Raw genomic sequence first — 20514 nt, forward strand, 5'->3', positions numbered from 1 at the left:
CCCTACTGATTCCTGCAGCAGAAACCAGGCTATGCCTACAAGCTGCTCTTGTCTTCCTTACAGCATGAAAGGCCCTAGAAAGTATTAACAATAAAGATGATGGCAGGGAGTAATTTTTCTGTTTCCTGAGGTTCAATTTCTCCTTTTATGGTTGCCTGGTAAGTGTTCATCAAGTATTTCTCATTAAAAACATCACTCATTTTGATCACGATTCACTGATGCTGACAAAACATTTTTACCTTTTCATCCAAAATTCCTGAGGAAGTTGATACATTTGTAATCAGAGAAGAAAGAATAAAAGCTTCTTTTCACCCATCAATAACCTGCGGTCAGTGCTACAAGAGAATGTGCCAGCTTCTCACAAGGAGAAAAAAAATATTTTTCTATAATAACATAAATACATATGGTGTGATTGCCCTGATGCATTAGTCCATGGCTCTGATTCTTTTTGCCTTTTTTTCTCCCGGTTCCCATTTCCACCAGGAACCCGATTTTCAATTGAAAGATAGGGTAAAAATGTCACCAAGGAACATCTTCTTCACATAGAGTTAAATAGCTCTGAAATTCGGGATGAAACCCATGACCTTGGCTTTGTCATCACCGTGATCTAAGTAATCCATCGCAAACCTAGTTGTACATTTGAATTATCTGTGTGTGTGTTAAAAATCACATGCCTCCGTCTCACCCTAAGCCCACTGAAATTTTATGGGTGACATTCCCTAGCACCCCAGTGTGGGAATTCATTCCCTAGCACCCCATTGGTCTAACTGACACCTTCAAGTCGAGTAGGTAGGCTCTGGAAATGGGGAGATGGTCTACTGTGTCAGCATTTTAGTGTGACAACTCAGGGAAAACAAAACCAAGAGAAACAAAAACTCACTGCTAAGAAAAAGTGATTCCAACTCTGATGAGACACAAAGGCAGAGATTTCAAAGATTTCCTATCTTCTTTTTAAACTAGAACCAGGAGTATAGACAATCACATTTCATGATCAGTTGTATGGAAGGGGACCACTCACAGATTGCCATTGGTCAGTGGCTCACAACTCTGCATCAGTGATTCTCAAATCATCAGAATTCGAATCACCTGGAGAACTTATTTTACTGGACATTTTATTTTAAAGTTTTTCAAGCATCTATGTGGAAAAATAGAATAGTAGTACACTCAGACACACGCATAATATACCTCCAACCCAGACTCACAAATTATCGGCATTTGGCAGATATGTATGTGCCCATACATGCATGTGTATGTAATTTCTGAGTTATTAAAAGGTAATTATAGCTGCGTGTGGTGGTGCACACCCTGTAATCCCAGCACCTCAGAAGGCTGAGGCTGGAGGATTATGAGTTCAAAGCCAGCCTCAGCAAAAATGAAGCGCTAAGCAACTCAGTGAGACCCTGTTTCTAGATAAAATACAAAGTAGGCTAGGGATGTGGCTCAGTGGTCAAGTGCCTCTGAGTTCAATCCCCAGTACCCCCCACCAAAAAAAAAGATAATTACAGGCATTATGGTACATAAAACCCTTGTTAGCTTTCCATTACTATAACAAAGATCTGAGATAACTGACATATAAAGAGAAAAGTTTTATTGTGGCTAACAGTTTGGAAGTTCTAGTCTATAATAAATTGGCCTCATTGCTTTGGGCCTGCAGTGAGGTAGCACATGGTGGTGGAAGCCTATAGCAGAGCAAAACCATTTACCTCATGACCAGGAAACAAAAGAGAGAGAAAGAGGAAGGGGCCAGGGTCTCATAATATCCTCACTGGGCATGCCCCTACTGACCTAAAGACCTCTCACCACCTAAAGATTCTGCCATCTTTCAATAGCACCACACTGGCACTACCGGGGCCTGTGGTGGATATTCCACATGCAAGCTATAGCAACACATGAACAAAAAATAACCCTAAACAACCCAGAAATATCTCAGCATGTTTTAATGACATCCTCCAACCCAACCCCTATCCCCTTATTACAGTTTACTTAATTAAAAGCAATGCCTAAAGATCATATATCATAATCAAGTTTCTAGGGAACTAAAAAAAAAATGCAGAGCTCCCTGGGCCAGATTCTCCCAAATTTTGATTCAGTTAAGTGATGACTGTGCTTTGAGAAACACTGCCCTAGATGACTAAGAATATTTGTTTTCCCAATAACTGAAAGTGCACCTTTTGTGCTTGAAAATTGTTTGGCTATTGGCGTGGCACTTAGCAGTTATTACTTCTTCTGATGCTCTTTGTGAAGGCCCCCTAAGGAATAGGAGTGAGGAGGAAATTGGAGCCAAGAATTGTTGTCACCTCCCCAGGTCCTCCAGGTAGCTCACAGTGGCAGCTTGGATCCCAACTCTGGTGCCATGGAAAGATAGCGGGGCTGGGTGTTTTTACTATGCTTGTATCACTGCCAGTGTGATTTGCAGCAAGAGATCAAACTTCTGTAGATTTCAATGTCTTCATCTGTAAAGCAAAGAACTAAATCAGTGGCCTCTAAGATCCTTTCCATCTCGATCTTTCATTCAATGCATTTCTGACTCCTTTTCTAAAACTCTTTATCCATCTCCATTTGGATCCAGAGCGAATTTATATAGGAGCTTATTGAGTCAAAAGGTAAATACCTGCTATGAGAATGTTATTGAGGAAGAGATGAATTTGACAATAACCTTCCCACTTGCTATGGCCAAATATGGCCAGACTGCCAAGCATCAGCCTCCAGTGCTCACTGCCTTAAGGATGAGAGAGAGGGATCTGGAGCTTATGCCTTCTTTTCTCCACTCCTTTGGAAGAAAACGAAGAATTAAGAGTGCATTACCAACAAAGTCACAACAACTTAGTAAGCAGGAAGGAAAAGTTCTGCAACAACCCCTGCTTTATCTCCCAAGTAACCCCAGCTTCCCCAACCTTTCCCCATACATAAATTTTCTGTCTCCTTAAACCCCTGCCAGGTTCACTGACTTTCCACAGCTGTGCTGAGGGCTGACAGGTGAGGACCAGAGCTAGTTAAAATTCTTCACCTAGGGAGACTTTCATTTTATATGTACTGTGTGAATTTTTTACTACCAGAGCATATTCATGCATTGCTTGTGTAATTAAAAATAAATAATTAAAATCCTTGACGGCTGATAGGTTTTTCTTTCCGGTCTCTGAAAGACAAAGCAATCTCCAGGATGCTGCAAATGGCTCTGAAGTTTTCACTGGTGATGTGTGTATGTGTATTTGAGAGAGAGTGTGTATTAGGGGAAGACAGGTGATATGGATCCCATTTATAGGAGCCAAATGATAATGGTCCATTGATACCAATACAACAACAACAATAATATTTAAGCTCTTAAATATAGACCAGGTGCATATTAAGCGGGAGTATGAAAACTAAGGTTGGATAACCATGGGAAAACCTTGGCCAGTGGTGGAAGGCAGGAGAGAAACATCTGAAATGAAACCTAACTCCACTAATTCATTCATATTCTGTCTCTGCCCCTTTCTCTTCCTCCTCTTCCTCCCTTCTCCTTCCCCCTCCCATCTAACCTATTTCTGCTGGCCACGGGTGACCTCTTTCAGAATACTGTCTTTCCTGCCAGACACTTCTGAAATGCATCCCCTCATAATGTCCCTTATGATACTCCTATCAAGTGACAATAATGTGCTCATTGAGCAAGTTCCTTCCTTGAAAGTCCATTTCCTTCATTAGGAGGCTAATTACCAGTAGTAGACTCTCTGTGTCCTTTAGGGAAAGAACTTGCCAGAAACAGGGTGACAAGCCTGAGATCATAAAGTCCAGCAGGTTCACAGAGGGAAATTGAAATCCTGAGGTTTCTCTCCATGACCCACATGCCTAGATTCAAGCCCTCCTCATGGAGAGGCAGGCATTTGAGGTCAGATGGCTGAGGACCTCTTCTCTCTTGCCTGACACTGTGGGTCTCTGGGTATTCTAACTTTCGTGACACCTCACTACTCAGAATCAGCTGAGGTGAACACCATCCCTCAAAAAGATGGATCCAGAAAGACAGATTTTTAAAACATTAGGACCAAATAGAAGGCTTTCAGAACAATGAAGGCAAGAAGGGGCAGGCGAGGATTGGGTTCCAGGCTTAGCCCTGCCACAACCCACAGGCTTTCCCCAAGCCACTGAATTCTTGTTTCTCAAGTTAGGAGTTGATCACACAGACCTCGGGTTCTTGGCCAGTATCTGATCTTTAGTAACTGAGTGACTTGATACGTCGTGTACCTTTATGAGCCTCAATTTCATTATCTGTGGGGGAAATGACCTTAGGAACCTTTCCTTGTAGGTTTGCTGTCAGAATTTAGAGATAATGTACAGGAAGCACGTGGCGCAGAGATCATCATAGACTAGTCACCCTTACTCTTGCTCAGGATAGGTGAGGATGAATAGGCTACCATGGGGGGCGGGCAAGGACCATGTCTTTTGCATCTTTATAACCCCATCACTTAGTGACATCAGGCCCATTGAAAATATTGGACAGTATGCTTGAGGAATAGTTTGGTTTTTTTGGGGGGTGAGTGAGGATACCAGAGATTGAACTCAGGGGCACTCAACCACTGAGCCACATCCCCAGCCCTATTTTGTATTTTATTTAGAGATAGGGTCTCACTGAGTTGCTTAGTGCCTTGCTTTTGCTGAGGCTGACTTTGAACTTGTGATCTTCTTGCTTCAGCCTTCCCACTGCTGGGAATATATACAGGCATGCACAACTGCACACGGCAAGGAATAGTTTTAAAACAAGAATCTCCTTCAACTTCAGTGGCCCTACGGAGAAGTATGAAGAGGAATGATTGGGAAATCAACTCTTCCCTTCACTGGACATGTTGATGTTGGCAACTCTGGTGGGCATGTGACACTTTTTTGGCTGCTGACATCTGAACAGCTTCCTATTCAAAAATCGCCCATCCTTAATGAGGGGCTCACACAGCCTCTCCCAGCAGAGTTGAGAAGGCTAGCTACTTCCTGTCCAGCCTCCCTTGCAGCTAGAGCCCAGATTCACACCCTGCTAATCAGAGCAATTCTACAGTGCAGCGTTGGAAACTTAGCCCTGATTCTCGTGAGCTCCCCCAAATCCTTTTAATATTCTGCTCCTGCTTTATCAGCCAGACTAATCCTCAGTAGCTTCCAATCCAGAAGTGTTTTGATCCATCACAGAACTTTATTTCTCTGCAGTTCAGTTTCCTCATCTTCAGAATGAAGTTCATCCCTTGAGTGTATGTCCAGGGTCTGGTACCAAGGTACTCAATAAATTTTTCCCTGAAACACAAGCTAGGCAACAATCATAACCTCAGGCTGCAGTGCTACTTATATTCTTTGCTGATGTTTGTGTCCCTCAAGGATTCATATATTTCTAGAGACAACCCACTTTATTGGTTTGTTTTTTAGTGAAAGGGACATGAGAAGAGCAGGAATAAAGCATTCCCCAGGATTACAAGTAGAATTGCTCAGAACTGTAAGACAGTCAACTGTATAAATTGAAGTCAGGATAGGGACCAGTTCTGGCCCCTGATTCAAGAAATTGCAACTCATTTCTCCAAGATTCCCTGAACCTTCCAGCTGGAATGGAATAAGCTTGGCACAAATGCATGGTATTTGAACACTTTTGAGAATATAATTCCTTTCTATTTCAAATTTTGTTAAAACTGGAACAAGAAATAGTTGCAGAATTATTATCTCCTGACATCTCCTTTGCCAGGCTGGGTTTTGCCCTTGTTACAGGCCCTGCACTTTAAGGATATAGCCATCGGGTGGTGATAAAGAGTCACATGCACTGATAAGGAAGCCTTGGCTGAAATTCTAGATAGCTTATAACCGCTTTAGATTTTCCTTGTCGACTGAAAAATGAAATCTGTTAACGGCAAGAAAAGGAAAACCCCTCAAACTGACTTAATCAAAAAGGAGAAATTTATTAAATGTATAGCAGGGTATCTCACAGTTCCCGAGAGTAGTTATTACACACACACACATACACACACACACACAAACAAAACAGAAACCATAGAGTACACATATATATGCATGTCTTTCTTCCTGAATTCCCAATGTTTCTATAAAAGCCCTTCTAAGTGGCTCTTCTCAGGATCCCTGATTAGATGGTCAGTGTTGAAGTGAACCTGCATCTGAATTCAGCAATTGAGCTTTGCCCTTGACAGACCTTTTGATGCTGGGGTTTCCTTCTTTCCTAAGAGAATGATTGAATTTTTTGTTGCTGGTCATCTGCTTCCTTATAAGATGAACTCTTTTCATCCATAACTTCCCCCACACTAGTTTTCTCTGTGTCTTTTTTTTTTCTAATAGCTTTAAAATGAGACCCAGACTCTTAAATTGTGCTTCTCTTTAACCCATCCCTTACCAATAAGAAAGTTATTTCCACCCATTTCCTCTTGTGTTTAGCTAGGGTTGGGTGCAATTGCTATAGCATTAATTAGTTACTAGACTCTTGGCCTGGTTGCCCTGGCAATGCCCACCAAAGCGTCAGAACCCTTCCAAGAGAAAGCACACCGAGCAGTCAACTGTTTTCTTCACACATAAAGCCAATTCCTGCAGAAATGAGCACCCAGGGGATGTTTAGCAAACTACTTTCTGACCAGCTAGCAACACCCAGACCAATGAGGTAGGTGCCGAGACTGCAGTCTTGAACTACTGAGGGCATTTAGCTGGTGGCTGAGCCTTCATCCACAGAGAAGAGCAGCCAGTGTGACTTGAGTCCCAATCTGTCCTAACCCCTTGAAAACAACCTAGAAAAGCAGGGAAGGAATCACAAGATCTTTGCTTGGCCAGGTCACCACTTGGGGAGAGAGGGAAAAGTTGGAGCTGTCCTTTTCCAGCTGGTCACTTCCACTATCAACTCTCAAGGCCACAGAGATGATTCTCCACTTTGGACCCCAGTCTTGGGGGCACTGCCACAGCATGGCTCCTCCTTCCCAGGCCAGTAGGCCAACTCCTGCTAGGTCAGATGTCCAATCAGGATCACCTCCTTCACTCAAACACCAGACCTAACCTTCAGCTTAGTAACAGACAAGCATGATAGTTTCACCTCCTTTCTTTTAAGGCTGTGTTCTTAGCACTAGACTTTGGCAAATTTGGGTCCTCCCAAGAACATCCCAAATCCAAAGTGAAATTAAGTAGTTTCTTACTGCCTACATAATCACTGATTGCTTCTCAAATCTTTTGACTGTAAGAACACAGAGAGGCCCACCTGAGTTGGACCATGCAAAGGAGGGCTTATCAAAGAGATATAGTAACAGTGACCTGACCCAGGCAGGCCTCCTGGAAATGGAATCCAAGGAATTAGAAAGCAGCTATTGTGCCCGATGAACGTAAGCCAGCACCTCTGCCTCTCTGACTTGTGCCAGCCTCTCTCTTCTGCAGAACTGTTTCCTCTTGTGGTTTATGCTCCCATAATTTCAGTTTTGGCTTGCCTGGAGCAGACTCTGGCCCAGGCCCAGCTTCTCTGATGAATAACTCTCTCAGTCCCTTGATAGTCCAATTCCATACTTCAAGAGAGGGGCCTGATTGACTCCACTCTGCTCAGGAACCTGCTCTAGACCAGGGGCCCAGAGCAGGTCGCAGTTAGGACTGCTTTCAACAATCCCCTGAGAAGGAAGTTTGTGGGTGAGGGCAGGTACCCCAACCTATTTCACCTGCAGGTTACATGATCAGACCCTCCTGACCCACTCCATTTCCTGTTGTTTCTGTGCACAGCTGTCCTTCATTCAACACCCCTTCTTATTCTTCCACATTTTCTTTATACAACTTGAACTTTCCCTGAACTTTCTCATTACCCATGCCAGCCATATCTCCTCTTGCATTATTTTGCTAGATCTCAGAGTTGAATGCAGGGTATGTGATTTTAATCCAGAGACTCCATGTCTTCCCTCCACCACCACACACACACACACACACACACACACACACACACACAGTCACAAACAGACACACACACTCCTAATCACAGCTGTCACCATCTCTTTCAAACATTTGTCTCCAAAATTCACATTGTCATAGTACTCTATAGCCATCTGTCTACCAAATTCTGTTCCTTAAGTCATTTAGTCATCAAAATATAATTTCTTAGAGAATTTGAGGGCTTCAGCGCAGTGAAGATTGTCTTATCACAATTACTCAGAGTAGTTACTCAGAGTCCTAGTTAAGCCATATACTGATTTTCACAAAAATTTCAAGTCTGACTTATAAACTAGAGGCCAACTGCCTAATTCTGATTCCCAGGACTTAGAGAAACCAGGAGCTTTCTGGGTGGATTCAGAGAAACTGGTTAGAAGAGAGGGCAGGGCCAGCTCTCACTAGGGAAGTTTCCATAGAGAACATGATATTTGGACTGAGATTCACAGAAAGATGGTTAGATTTGGACCTGCTATAAAGTGGGAGAAGGGGAGCTTTAGCTATCCCTTAGGAAGATGTTACAAGGTTCAAATGATGGGTTACCGCAATATTGTATTTTATGCATAGTCTTCCAATTATCCAGTGAGGAGTAAAATTTGAAGAAATAAGTCAGGTAATATTGAAAGTGCACAGAGATACTCATTTGACATTAGTCAAGATAGATTGGGTGTCTCCTCCATGACAGGCATTGAGACGATACACAGGTAACCCTACACAGGTGCTACCTTAAAAATTCTTATGGTTCAAGCTCACCCACTTCGGAGCCCATGAAACTGTTTCTAAAAGTACAGTCTGATGATCATCAGCATCAATGTGCCCCAGGCAGCTTGCTCAGATTGCACATCACCAGCCTTCTCTGCAAACCAATTGATCCTGCCTCTCTGTCCAGAGAATCCATAGTCTTTCTCAACCCCTGGGGTGGTGGTGCATATACCTTCTCAAAGATGAAGATTGGAGTGAGGGGCAGAGGAGGGAACAAGCATTTTCAGTATGTTCAGTATGTGACAAGCATTTTGAATATTCATTCATTTAATCCTCCCTATGACACTCCCATGTTTACATTTTCTCACTTTACAGAAAGAAAACAAAAATGCAGAGAGGCTAAGGATTTACCTAACAATATAGCTCATGTGTTATTAAGTGCAGTCTGCAAAAGAGAAATCTCTTATCTGACACTGAAAAAAAAATCAAGTCCTCTAGCAGTCAAAAACTGAGGGCAGATTATCATACTTTAGTTCATGAAGAGGACTATGTTAGTCTATCTTATAAAAAAGCCCCCATGAAGATCCACCATGATTTTCCCAACACAAACCAGCAGGTAGAGTTCCTATGGGCTCCTCTCACCTCCAGAGAAGGAGCAGAAAGCAGAGGGGGATGGACTTCCAGACTGATAAACAGAGCCATGTGGAACTGAAAGCTTCCAGAAGGGCCACATGGGAAATCCCCACGCCATCAGTTGGCAAAGCCATGGATTTGCTGATAAAGCTGCCTCTCTAGCACTGAGACACAGCTGGAGTTCAGTGGGCCAGAAGCAGAGTCCCAACAAAGCCATTTCAAACAGGAAATGAAGCAGCAAGTGAAAGTGTTAACACCTTTTCTTCCCCCTCTACTGCCATTTAAATATCAACTCCTGGGTCTGACCATCCCTTTTCCTTCCTAGATCACAGACCATTACCAGCAAAGCAGACATGAGCCTAGAGAACCAAATCTTCAATCATTGGGAGTTATAAGGAGAAAATTGCCAGGTCAAATAAACAGGCACTGGGAGTAGAGCAGATGAGAGTGGAGATTTAATTCCATTGTGCAGGGGAAGATTGGCAAGTGCCTCCCAAGTGGAGCAGATTATTGCAATGGAGTTGAAATATTTCATAGGATATTTTCAGAGGGAGATGCATGCAGAGGAAACCATTCCAAATATACATATATTTAGAATTATCTTTGCAGTAACAAGCTAGGTAGGAGCATGTGGGTAATTGATGCATATGCATGAGAACATAATTAAGAACTATAAGACCTGGAAGAGTTTCAAGCTCTTTGGCAATTATAAACTATGAAAAAATATCCCTCCTTGAGGTGTAGGGCTATTATTTAAGCATCTCCCCCTCATTATGGTAGCTGGAACTTACACGGCACTGTGCAGAAATGGAATAAACAAGGGATGAGCTGTCATAAACTAATAATGGTTGCTGGCTTTGTGTTTTTCCAAGAGTCTTCCCACACTTTATCTTATTTGATCTCTACATGTATTAGTTTCCAGTTGCTGCTGTAACAAATTACCACAAATTTAGAGACTTAAGATAATATAGCTGTTTTCTCTTGTAATTCCAGAGATAGAAAGCCCAAAATTGATCATACAGGGCTAAATCAAAATGTTAACAGAATGGTTCCTTCTGAAGGCTCAAGGGGGAGATTCTTCCTCTTCCATTCTGCAGCCTTTCTCTCTTGGCCTCTTGCTTCACCTTTAAGGTCATTCATGTATCTTCTAGTCTCTACTTCTGCCATTATGCTGCCTCTGTCCCTAGGATCTCCTGCCTCCCTCTTAGAAGGTCACCTGAGATTACATCAGATCCACCCAGATAATCCAGGAGAAGCTTCTACCTCAAGATCCTTCATGTCGTCACATCTGCAGAGTCTCTTTTACCATGGAAGGTAATGTATTCATGGGTTCCAGAGATTAGGATAGGAACCTTTTGGGGGCGGGGGTGTTGTTCAGCCTACCATGGTACAGAAACTATGAAGTAGAAACATAAATCCCACTGATAGATGAAGAAATTGGGATTCGGAGCATTCCTTAACTTGCTTTTGTATGTAATTTTATTCATGTGTCCCACTAATATTTACTGAGCGTTCTCTGTGTGGCAGACACTGTAATTGACAGAGTAGAGGAGCGTCTACCTTGAGGAGCTCATAGGCTAGTGGGGAAAGGAAACAATTACTTAAAAATTCACAGAGTTACAGATATATTTGTGTTGTAAAAGAAAGGAATAAGATATTAGAGAAAATACAGAGGAATCATCACTTAGATCTGGGGAAGGAGGTCAGGAGAAGCCTCTTCAAGAAAATGCGGGTGATGACAAAACCCAAAGATACGTGGGAGTATCCAAGGAGGAGGGACAGCATTTGATACTGAATCAATAGCAAGCGCAAATGCCCTGAAAGGGGAAGAACATGCAACTTCCAGGTGAACAGTGTGGCTGCTTTATAAAGAGTCAATGTCACCTCCTCCTGGAAGTTCTCCTGCATTAGGGGCCCTCCTTGGATTTGCATAGCTATTCACATTCTCCTCTCACAGAGCACTGCACCAGCTTTAATCCTGGGAGGGTTTGGGTCTTCTTGACTAGACTGAATCATGGATAGCAAAGACTGTGTCTGTTTCTCTCTACATACCCAGTCTTACACAACTCTTGGCATAAAGTAGGTGCTCAATAAATTCTCACTGAGCTAATATATAAGTGAATAATGTATACATCCCTCCTTCCATAAAACTGCCTGAGCTCAAGTGTGATCTGGCCAAAAAGCTACTGACATTACAACTCCACTACACAAAAAAACACATCCATCCTTCATCTCTCTATAGCTGAGCTGATTTTCTTCACAAGCCCCCTCCCCTTCTCAATCCTGCCTTCTGTCTATTAGATAGTGAAGGAAAGAGATTAGTTCATTTCATTCAAATTGTAGTTGATTTGTTAGCAGCCTCTTTATGTCGTGTAATGCCCTTGGGTTCCTCAAGCTTTCAGATTTCTGACCCTTTCCCCCACCAAGTTGGCAGCCAGGTGAAAGGAAGGGTTCCTCAGGAGATGATCTAGTAGCTCTCCCAAACCCCAGTCCAATGAAAATTGAAATCTTCATGTTGGAATGGAAGCTGTTTGGAAACAAGGATATATCTCATCAGATACTAAGGACAGTCAAGAAAGTCTGAAGCGAATCTCCCATGGTTAGTTTAGTATGTTATCAGTATTATTAATAATTATAACTGAGGGTGATAGACCACATCCCAGGAGGGTCATCCCGTAACAGATCAAATGACTGATGACGATGACACACCTCTTGGTCTCGTTTTCCTTATCTGTAGAACATAGAGAATAAGTTCTGTCCTGTCCTATAGGTTGATATTCTCATGGGGCTCAATTTATAAAATCAAAGTGAAAAACATGGGGAGGAGGGAAGATGAAAGATCTAGTAGAGAAAGCACGGCATCTTCCCCCACCCCAAACCTCTAATCTGTTCATTCTAGATCAAGATCCTAAAGAGTAATGTTCCAACTATAGTCGTTCCTCTGTGTCCGTGGGGCATCTGTTCCAGGATCTCCCACAGACGCTAAATTCTGGATGCTGAAGACCCTCTTGTCAATGGCATAGTGTTTGCATGTAACTTACATGCTCCTGTTAAACCATCTCTAGATTACTTACAATACCTAATACATTGTAGGGAGTTGGTATACTGTGTTGTTTAGGGAATAATGACAAGAAAAAAATCAATACATGTTCAGTACAGGTGAAAATTTTTCTAAGTATTTTCAGTCCTGGTTCAATCTAAGGATGTGGAACCTGTGGATATGGAAGGCTGACTGTACTCCTAGATTTCTAGGACTTTCATTGTCTTCTGATTCTGCTGACGTTTTCAACATTGTCTCTCAGCCTTCCTGGTTTGGGTACCTTAGGCTATCCAAGTTAACTTCTACTCCAACTTCTCCCCGCCTACCTCACTGTTAGTGGTGAACTAAACTAACCTGACAGGACATGGGTCAGAGGGCTGTTGTGCAGTACATGTCAGTTCCTTCCAGACTGAGAGAGGTAGGCCTTGCTATGTTAATTCCTTCCTCCAGCCTCTGCTGGGGGCCAGCACAGCCTTCCCCTGGGAGGCCCCTCCAGGGATCCTGCCCATCTTCAGCAGAGCAGGCAGGACATGTTGCTTTCCAGGAAGACACCTCGGAACTCTTAGGCCATGCTTCTGTCTTCTTTCTGTCTTCTTTGCTGAGTACTCACTGTGCTAATTCTAAACAGAACTACACCTTTTAGGCTTTAATTACCTTCCATTTGTTCCATTTCACTTGTTTCCTCAACTAGCTGTGAAACCCTTGAGGACCCAGACACCTTAGTTGCAGAGAAGCACCAGAGAACCTAATTCCCACTCTCTGGCTGAAGGCAGAGAGGGCCCTCCTGTCCCCGGACCCCCAGCCCAGACCACAGGCTTAGCAAGTCAGAGCCCAGAGACTGTCCAGACTCTTGGGCTCCTGCGACAGTTGGAGGCCTCTCTCAAATGGAGAAGGTGGTAAGAAAGCTGATTTGCCCAGAAGTAAATAACTGTTGTAATTATGGAAGATTATTCTCAACAGACCAGCAGACGGAAACCAATTTGCATAACAGACGTGGTTATTCATGGAAATGTTTGTGATTTGTCTACCAAAGCAGATGAAGACCCTAAAATTAATATGTGTATGCAAGCACCGTAAACCGAACCGAACGCCACTCCTACTCCTTCCCTCTCTTCTCCATAATGCACACGCGTTGCCCTCAGGTCAGATTCAGCATCTTGGGATCCATTTTCAGGGGTGGGCTGGGGAGTCCTGGAGAAAGTGCAAGTCGAAGAAAGCAGAGCAGGAAGAAGAATGCAGACGTGCATAACTTATTTGGTGCTTTGCATTACTCCAAGAGATCAGGATTGCCAGTGCTCACCTGCTAAGTATTTTACAGAAGTCACATCCTGGAAACCTATGGCTGCAGCCCATCTTGGAGAGGGATAGAAGAAATGAGAACTGACAAAGAAAAGTTGTCTGGTGGTTTCTGAAGCATTGTCAGGGTTCTGCGTGAGTCAGAATCATTCAGGAGCTTTTTGCGAATTAGGGTGCCTCCCTGCACACCCAGGGAACAAGCCCCTTTAAAATTAAGCCACTACAAAATCATCTGAAAACTTGAGGAATGCAACATGCTGCCGCAGTCTGGCTGGGCACAATTCAGGAGCCACTTACCAAGCAGAAAGGAACTTTATTTTTAGAACACACGCCACACCACAGGAGCTCTTCAGGAATTCCCTCAGAGCCCAACTGCCACCACCGGCTTCCCACAAGCCTCTCAACCCTCTCACTCCTCCTGCTCTTGAGGCCAATTGGCTGGGTCGTGTGGGCGGAGCCAGAAAAAGTCCCCCAATGAGCAGCACCCTGGTCTGAAAGGGGGGGGGGGAACAGCCCAATGAGTATCACTGCAGAGGAGCCAATCAGCTGGCAGCTAGAAGTTTGCTGGGGCCGCTGTGAGCCAATCATCAGCTGGCAGCTGGAAGTTTGCTAGCAGCTGGAAGTTTGCTAGCAGCTGGAAGTTTGCTAGCAGCTGGAAGTTTGCTAGCAGCTGGAAGTTTGCTGGGCCCCCTTCGGCTGTGGCTCTCAACAACATGCCATGGAGGTGCAGCTTATTCAGATGAAAAGTTGATCTATGGAACCCCGGAAGCTATTTAAAACCTTCCCAGGGATTTTGATTTTTGCTATCACTGGTGAAACCCAATAAGGCATTTGGGTATCTGACAAAATGGTACTCAGCCAGACCCACTGAGCCAACTCTTTTTTTTTTTTTAATTAGAGCATCATAGTTATATATAGTAATTGGGTTCATTTTGATAAAATCATACACACAGGAAATTTGATTCATTACCAGTTCTCCCTACTTCCCTTCCTCTCTCCCCCTATTTTTCTTTCTCTACTCTATCCATCTTCCTTTCACTCTTTTATTTATCTATTATTTTTGATTGGCACTTCCTACATATACATAAAGGTGATCTTCTGTGATATATTCATATTTGTATAGAACATGATTTTGTTAAATTCACTCCACATTTCCTCCCCTATCCTGTCCTTCCTCCCTCCCTCTCAGTCTCCTTCCTCTACTCCACTAGATCTTCCTTATATCTTGATGGTATCTGATCACCCCCAACACACACAGACATCTTTCCCTTATCTTGCTTGAGCTTCCACACCTCAAAGAACATTCGATCCTTGACTTTTCGAGCTTGGCTTACTTCACCTAGCATGATGTTCTCCATTTTCATCCCTTTAGGGCAACTCTTTAAAACCAAGTAATCCATTAAGTCAGGAGCCGCCATTTCTAAATCACTTGCCTTATGAATGGGATTTTATAGTGAAAACTCTTACAAACAATTCAAACACTAAGCTACAGGGAGCAGACAGACCATCCTCAAAAGAATGTTTTTTAAATACGGGAGGATAATTCACACTGAAAGACAAAGTCCCGGGGTTTATCACAAAAGTTTTGTTTCTTCTAAAGATTAGCTCTTAAGGGGCTGGGGTTGTGGCTCAGCGGTATAGTGCTCACCTAGCACATGCAAGGCCCTGGGTTGGATCCTCAGCATCACATAAAAATATATAAATAAAATAAAAGTATTGTGTCCAACTACAATTGAAAAATAAATATTAAAAAAAAGATTAGCTCTTAAATACCTATTCTCAACATTTAATTGTTTGCTTACCTTTTCACAAAGTCTAAGCAAAGGATAGGAAACTGTTTTAAAACCTCAAACTGTTAAACTCAAAGGATTGGTTCTGTTTAAGCCCCCTGAATTTTATCTGTTGTTTTTGACTTAAAAGACATTTATATTCCCCTGGGCTCCTAGCACCATTCAAGGCAGCAGCTATTAGTTAAATAAGTCAACAGTTGTGGCACATGAAGGAAGAGCAGGGTGTGGGAAGCTCTTTGATCAGGCCTAATGGGAACCCAGGTTCCTGATAGGGATTAACTGTCTAAAAGGAAGCTCTCCTGGGAGTCAATCATGCTGGGGGGAGGGGGGACTGTGGACTGGGAGAGAGCCACTAGAAAGCAGCCACCGGAAGATGCAGTCAACATGAAATGATCCGTTAACCTGGAAGGGCGGCCTGCCGTGGAAGCCCCCTGTTTTCCAGTGAAGGAGGCAATGTCACAGAAAGCACAGGCAGATGGAGGGAAGCTACTGACAGCCCATCGCTGTGCAGTCTTGGAAAACAGAGCTCACTGCTGCTTCTGCGGAGGACTGTCCAGAGGGACGAGGGCAGTGCGCATCTGGCAGCACAAATGTTTAATCACTAGAAAGGCCAGTTCTGCGCCGATCACTCCCAAGGCTTTAAGTCTGCTTAGCCATCTAATGATTTGTTTACTTTTCCAGGTGCCCAGAGGTGGCTCTTCTTAGCAGGAGATGTAAACATTTGGTCACTCCAAAGCGGCAGCATCCATTGACAATTGATGGACCAAATGCTCAGGACGCATTATAAGAATGGGAACAGGACAGGTGGGGACCCGGTTTTCCAAAGACTGGCCATTTCTGGTGCCCTAACCTAGGCATATCTGACCAGCTAAGCCTGGAGCTGTGAAGTCCCCCATCACAGGTTGGCCCCTTGAAGGCCCATCTGGGCACTGGCCTGCTTCTCTTTCCCATCTCACCACGGTCTCTCACTGAGGGTGGGATTGTCTGTGGCCTTCCGATGTCTTTTATCTGTCCCAACAAGTATGTGATCATTTTAAATTGATGATGTCAAAAGCTGCAAAAAGAAGAGAAAGGATGCTGAACATCTCTAAGAAATGACTGGGACATTTTTTTGGCCAGGCAGGGTGGGGATACAGAGGTGAAGTTAAGGAAACACTAATATAGCAAGTGAGGACATTTGGAAAGTGAAGCATCTGGAAACTCTATGCAAAGGCTGAGTTTCCTTCTGTATTTTGTGAAGGTGGAGACTTATCCAACTTAGGAACAACAGACCGTGCTCAGCTCTGCCCCCTACCTCCTGGGGGTGAGCAGCTGCAGAGAGGCCCAGTTCTGCTTGGCTTCTCTGGGGCCTTGCTCCTCCCCAGCCCCTCTCCTCATCCCAGACCAGTGCTGCTGACGGATGGAGCTTTGCAATAATCAGCCCACATGCCCACTTGATTAGCAGACTAATGCTACATCCTCCAGCTAGGTCTCTTCAAGATATAAGAATGATGTTAACTTGTTAATGTCAGCTTACTAAGCATTTGGATAAGCAAGAGGTAGCTATGTATTAGGGACTCCCACAGGTTTGATGGCAAGATCTCAGGGTTTGAAGCTAGGAGTCCAATGACTAAATTGTTGTTCTGTGGCTTCCTGATGTTGGAGTCTGGACAAGTCATTTAACTCAGTCATGTAAGGGTGGTGCTTGAACCCTGGGGCTTCAGGATCCTTTCAGGGGGACTGAAGGATCACAACTATTTCAATAATAGTTCTGAGATGCTATTTTGCTTTCTCATAGTGTTGACATTTATGCTGATGGTGCAGGTCACAGTGGGTTACACTGCAGATGTCTTATCTCAAGTCAAGGCAGCAGCACAAACCCAATGACTAGTCACCATGATCCTTACCGCCACACACTCACAGTAAAAAAGAAGGGGGAAAAAAGCCAATTTCACTTAAGAATGTCTTCGATGAAGCAGTAAAAATGATTAATTTTATTAAATCCCAACCCTTGAATACATGTCTTTTCAATATTTTCTGTGAGGAAATTACACTTTATAAAGCAAGCTGTTTAGTAACAGAGTACCTCTGGTGAAATGCCTTCCCATGAACAACTTCCCCAGGTGCCTGAGGGCAGATTTCCAGCAAGTTCTGCAGCATGGCACCACAGTGACTTCTCTGCCATTCAGTGAGCTGCAGCTGTGCCTTTTCTGAAAAGGTCTGTATTGCTCTGGGTGGCGGGAGGGTCCTCATCCTCGGTGGCCTATCCCAGTGTTACCTATGGATAATGAATGGCCCTCATACCTGCTATTACGTCTATTGTTTAGCTCCCTCCTTTCATCTTACTACCTAAATCCTCATTACCCTGATACCCTGTTTTAGTTTAAAGCCTTTATATTAGATTTCCCTGTTCAACTTCCTGTGTAGTATGTCTCTCCTGGTTGGATCCAGATTGCTTGTACTGACAAGATGGCTTCCTCCCCCAGGAGCCTCTAGAGCATCCCTGGTCCTTTATCCAAAAGCCCATTAATATTCCATGGTAAACCAGGCACAATAGCACACACCTGTAATCCCAGTGGCTCAGGAAGCTGAGGCAGGAGGATTGCAAGTTCAAAGCCAGCCTCAGCAACTTAGTGAGGTCCTAAAGCAACCCAGAAAGACCCCATCTCTAAATAAAAATATAAAAAAGGGGCTGGGGATGTGATTCAGTGGTTAAGCACCCCTGGGTTCAATCCCTGGTTAAAAAAAGAAAAAAAGAAAATTCCACGGTAGTGGAAAGGGTATTTTAGGTCCCTGCCCTGAGGGACTGGTCTTATATTGGGTTAGTCCAGGTAGAAATGTCTAGTCTAGTTCATTGAATGCTCCATTTGTTTCTGGGACTGAATCCATAGTATCTGGGTTTTTTTCCCCACAAGATGGATAGAACAAAAATACAAAAAATGCCTCTCTACGAGTGGGGGGAGCTAGAGCTAACAGGGCTCCTCTTCCTTCCCTCTTGCCCTTGGGTCCCTCCTGATGTAAGTCAGGCAGGAGAGACGAGCTCAGGAGACCGACTCTGCACCCCACTGTGCTCGAGCTGCCTCTTCCCCATCACTCTCTCAACCTAAGAGAGAGTGTCTGGTCTCTGGTGGTGCAGTCGGGATGTACAGTCTCGCAGATGGGAACTGAAGACAGACCTGACCAGAAGGACACCTATGGGGCCTCTGGGTTCTAACAAACCTGAGGAGGGAGCCTGGGAGTGACTCATGAGGACCTGTCACTTCCTACTGTGGGTCACTTATATTCCCTGAACTTCTTCCCATTTCTACGTTTGCCAGTATTTCCTCAGCTAAGATACCAGAGTGACTTCTCCAAAGCGCTCTATATCCTGTTACAACTGCTTGTCATTACAACCACCTGTCCCTCTCCTGATGAATCCCGCTGTCTAAAGCCCTGTGACTTTCCCACACTCTTCCTTCTTCCCAGAGAACCCTTCTTGTCCTGAATTTGCCTTTAGTCTTGAGTATCAGGTGCTTCCAGAAGTTTCTCCAGACTTCTCTGGCTGATGTGAGGACCCTGACCCTGGTTTTATTCCTCACTTCCTATTCTGTGCTGATTTTCTTGTATTTTCCCCAACCACACTGCTAGCTCCCTAAGGACAGGAACTGGATTTTCATCTCTGCTTCCTAGATCTAGCCCAGAGCTTGTGTGTCTATTTTTTTTAACTGAAAAAGTATACAAATAATAAAAATAAAGTAAGGCCTATCTGTCGTGACTGTGCTTGTCTTTACTCAATAAACATCTGCTGTTACTGAATCTAGTTAGATGCCATTTTGACTGATGAAGAAACCAAAGCATAAGAGGTCCAGGTGACTTGATTAAGTCACACAGCTAGTAAGTGACAGAGACTGTGCTCTGACATCAACCTCTCTCATGGATGGCTTTTGGAGAGGTCACAGGAAAATAATGGCCAGAGTACTCTTGGAACCTAGAAAGAAGGGCATGACCGTCTTCCAGTTGCCTGCTGAGCCCACTTTTCTCTGCATCTTCAGGATTGGGAAGGCAGCAGGGGTCACTGGGAAGCTCTCCACAGTGTGTGGTCAGAAGCTCTGTTCTGTTTCTGTGGTTATGGTCCACACTGATGAGGGCTAGAGAAGAAGAAGGCTAAGGTGTCTCACCAGAGAAGCAGCACAACCCCTCAGTCCCCTGCAGATGTAGTGCCCACATCTAAGGAGCCAAGCTGGGCTGTTTGAAAACAAGGGTTCTCCTGCTCCAGCTCTGCCTCCGTGTCCCAGGGGAAGTTACCTTGCTGCAATGGCAGATCCCAAGTCCACCACAGGCACATTGTCCCAGACACCAAATGAAAGGGCTTAAGACCAAAGTAAGTGACTCAAATGACATGGCTAACTAAGTCTACTTACAACAGCAAGAAGCAAAGGGAGAGAAATGGGTGGGGACACCCTTAGAGTACTGTGGCAGAGGGGTGGAAGGACCACCTATGGAATCCTGGGTTACACGATGCTACTGCATCTTGTCCCTCTGCCTTGTCAGCTCCTCCTGCAGCTGGTGTGGTTATGAGCAGTAGCTGAGGTTTGAGAAAAAGCTACAAATGACAGAAAGTGCTTGAGGCCCAATCTCACATATGCTCCATCCGAGAGACAAGGGACAAATACAATGACTGGACACAATTTAGTTTATTGATTCATCTGCTGAAAGCTGTGTTTGTCTGCATTTCCAGGGGCATTGCCAATGGGTAGTTGATTGACTATTGGGTGCCCCATGGGTCTGTGTGTGGTGGAAGTATTCTGAATATGTGTTGCTTCATGTGTCTCATGTATATTTAGTGTGGCTCATGAATATTCAGTGCCTACTCAACTCCTTCATCCCTTCCTATCTACGTTCACACACATGTGCTTCACATTCTTTATCTAGGTCTGACATACCTCACAAGCCATTGGCTTCTACCTTTGGTTTTAACTATCCTTTTCTTTTCTTTCTTTCCTTTGTGGTGCTGGGGATTGAACCCAGGGCCTTGTGCATGTGAGGCAAGCACTCTACCAACTGAGCTATATCCCCAGCCCTTTAAGTATCCTTCTTACTTGTTTGTTTCTCTTAGTTATGAGAGAGAATTCAACATCCTCAAACAGTCCAGGGAAGGCACGTTGCACCAGATAAGTCCACTAGTGTTGAGAGCCACAG

Source organism: Marmota flaviventris, chromosome 14 (assembly GCF_047511675.1).
Source record: "Marmota flaviventris isolate mMarFla1 chromosome 14, mMarFla1.hap1, whole genome shotgun sequence".
Taxonomy (NCBI): Eukaryota; Metazoa; Chordata; class Mammalia; order Rodentia; family Sciuridae; genus Marmota; species Marmota flaviventris.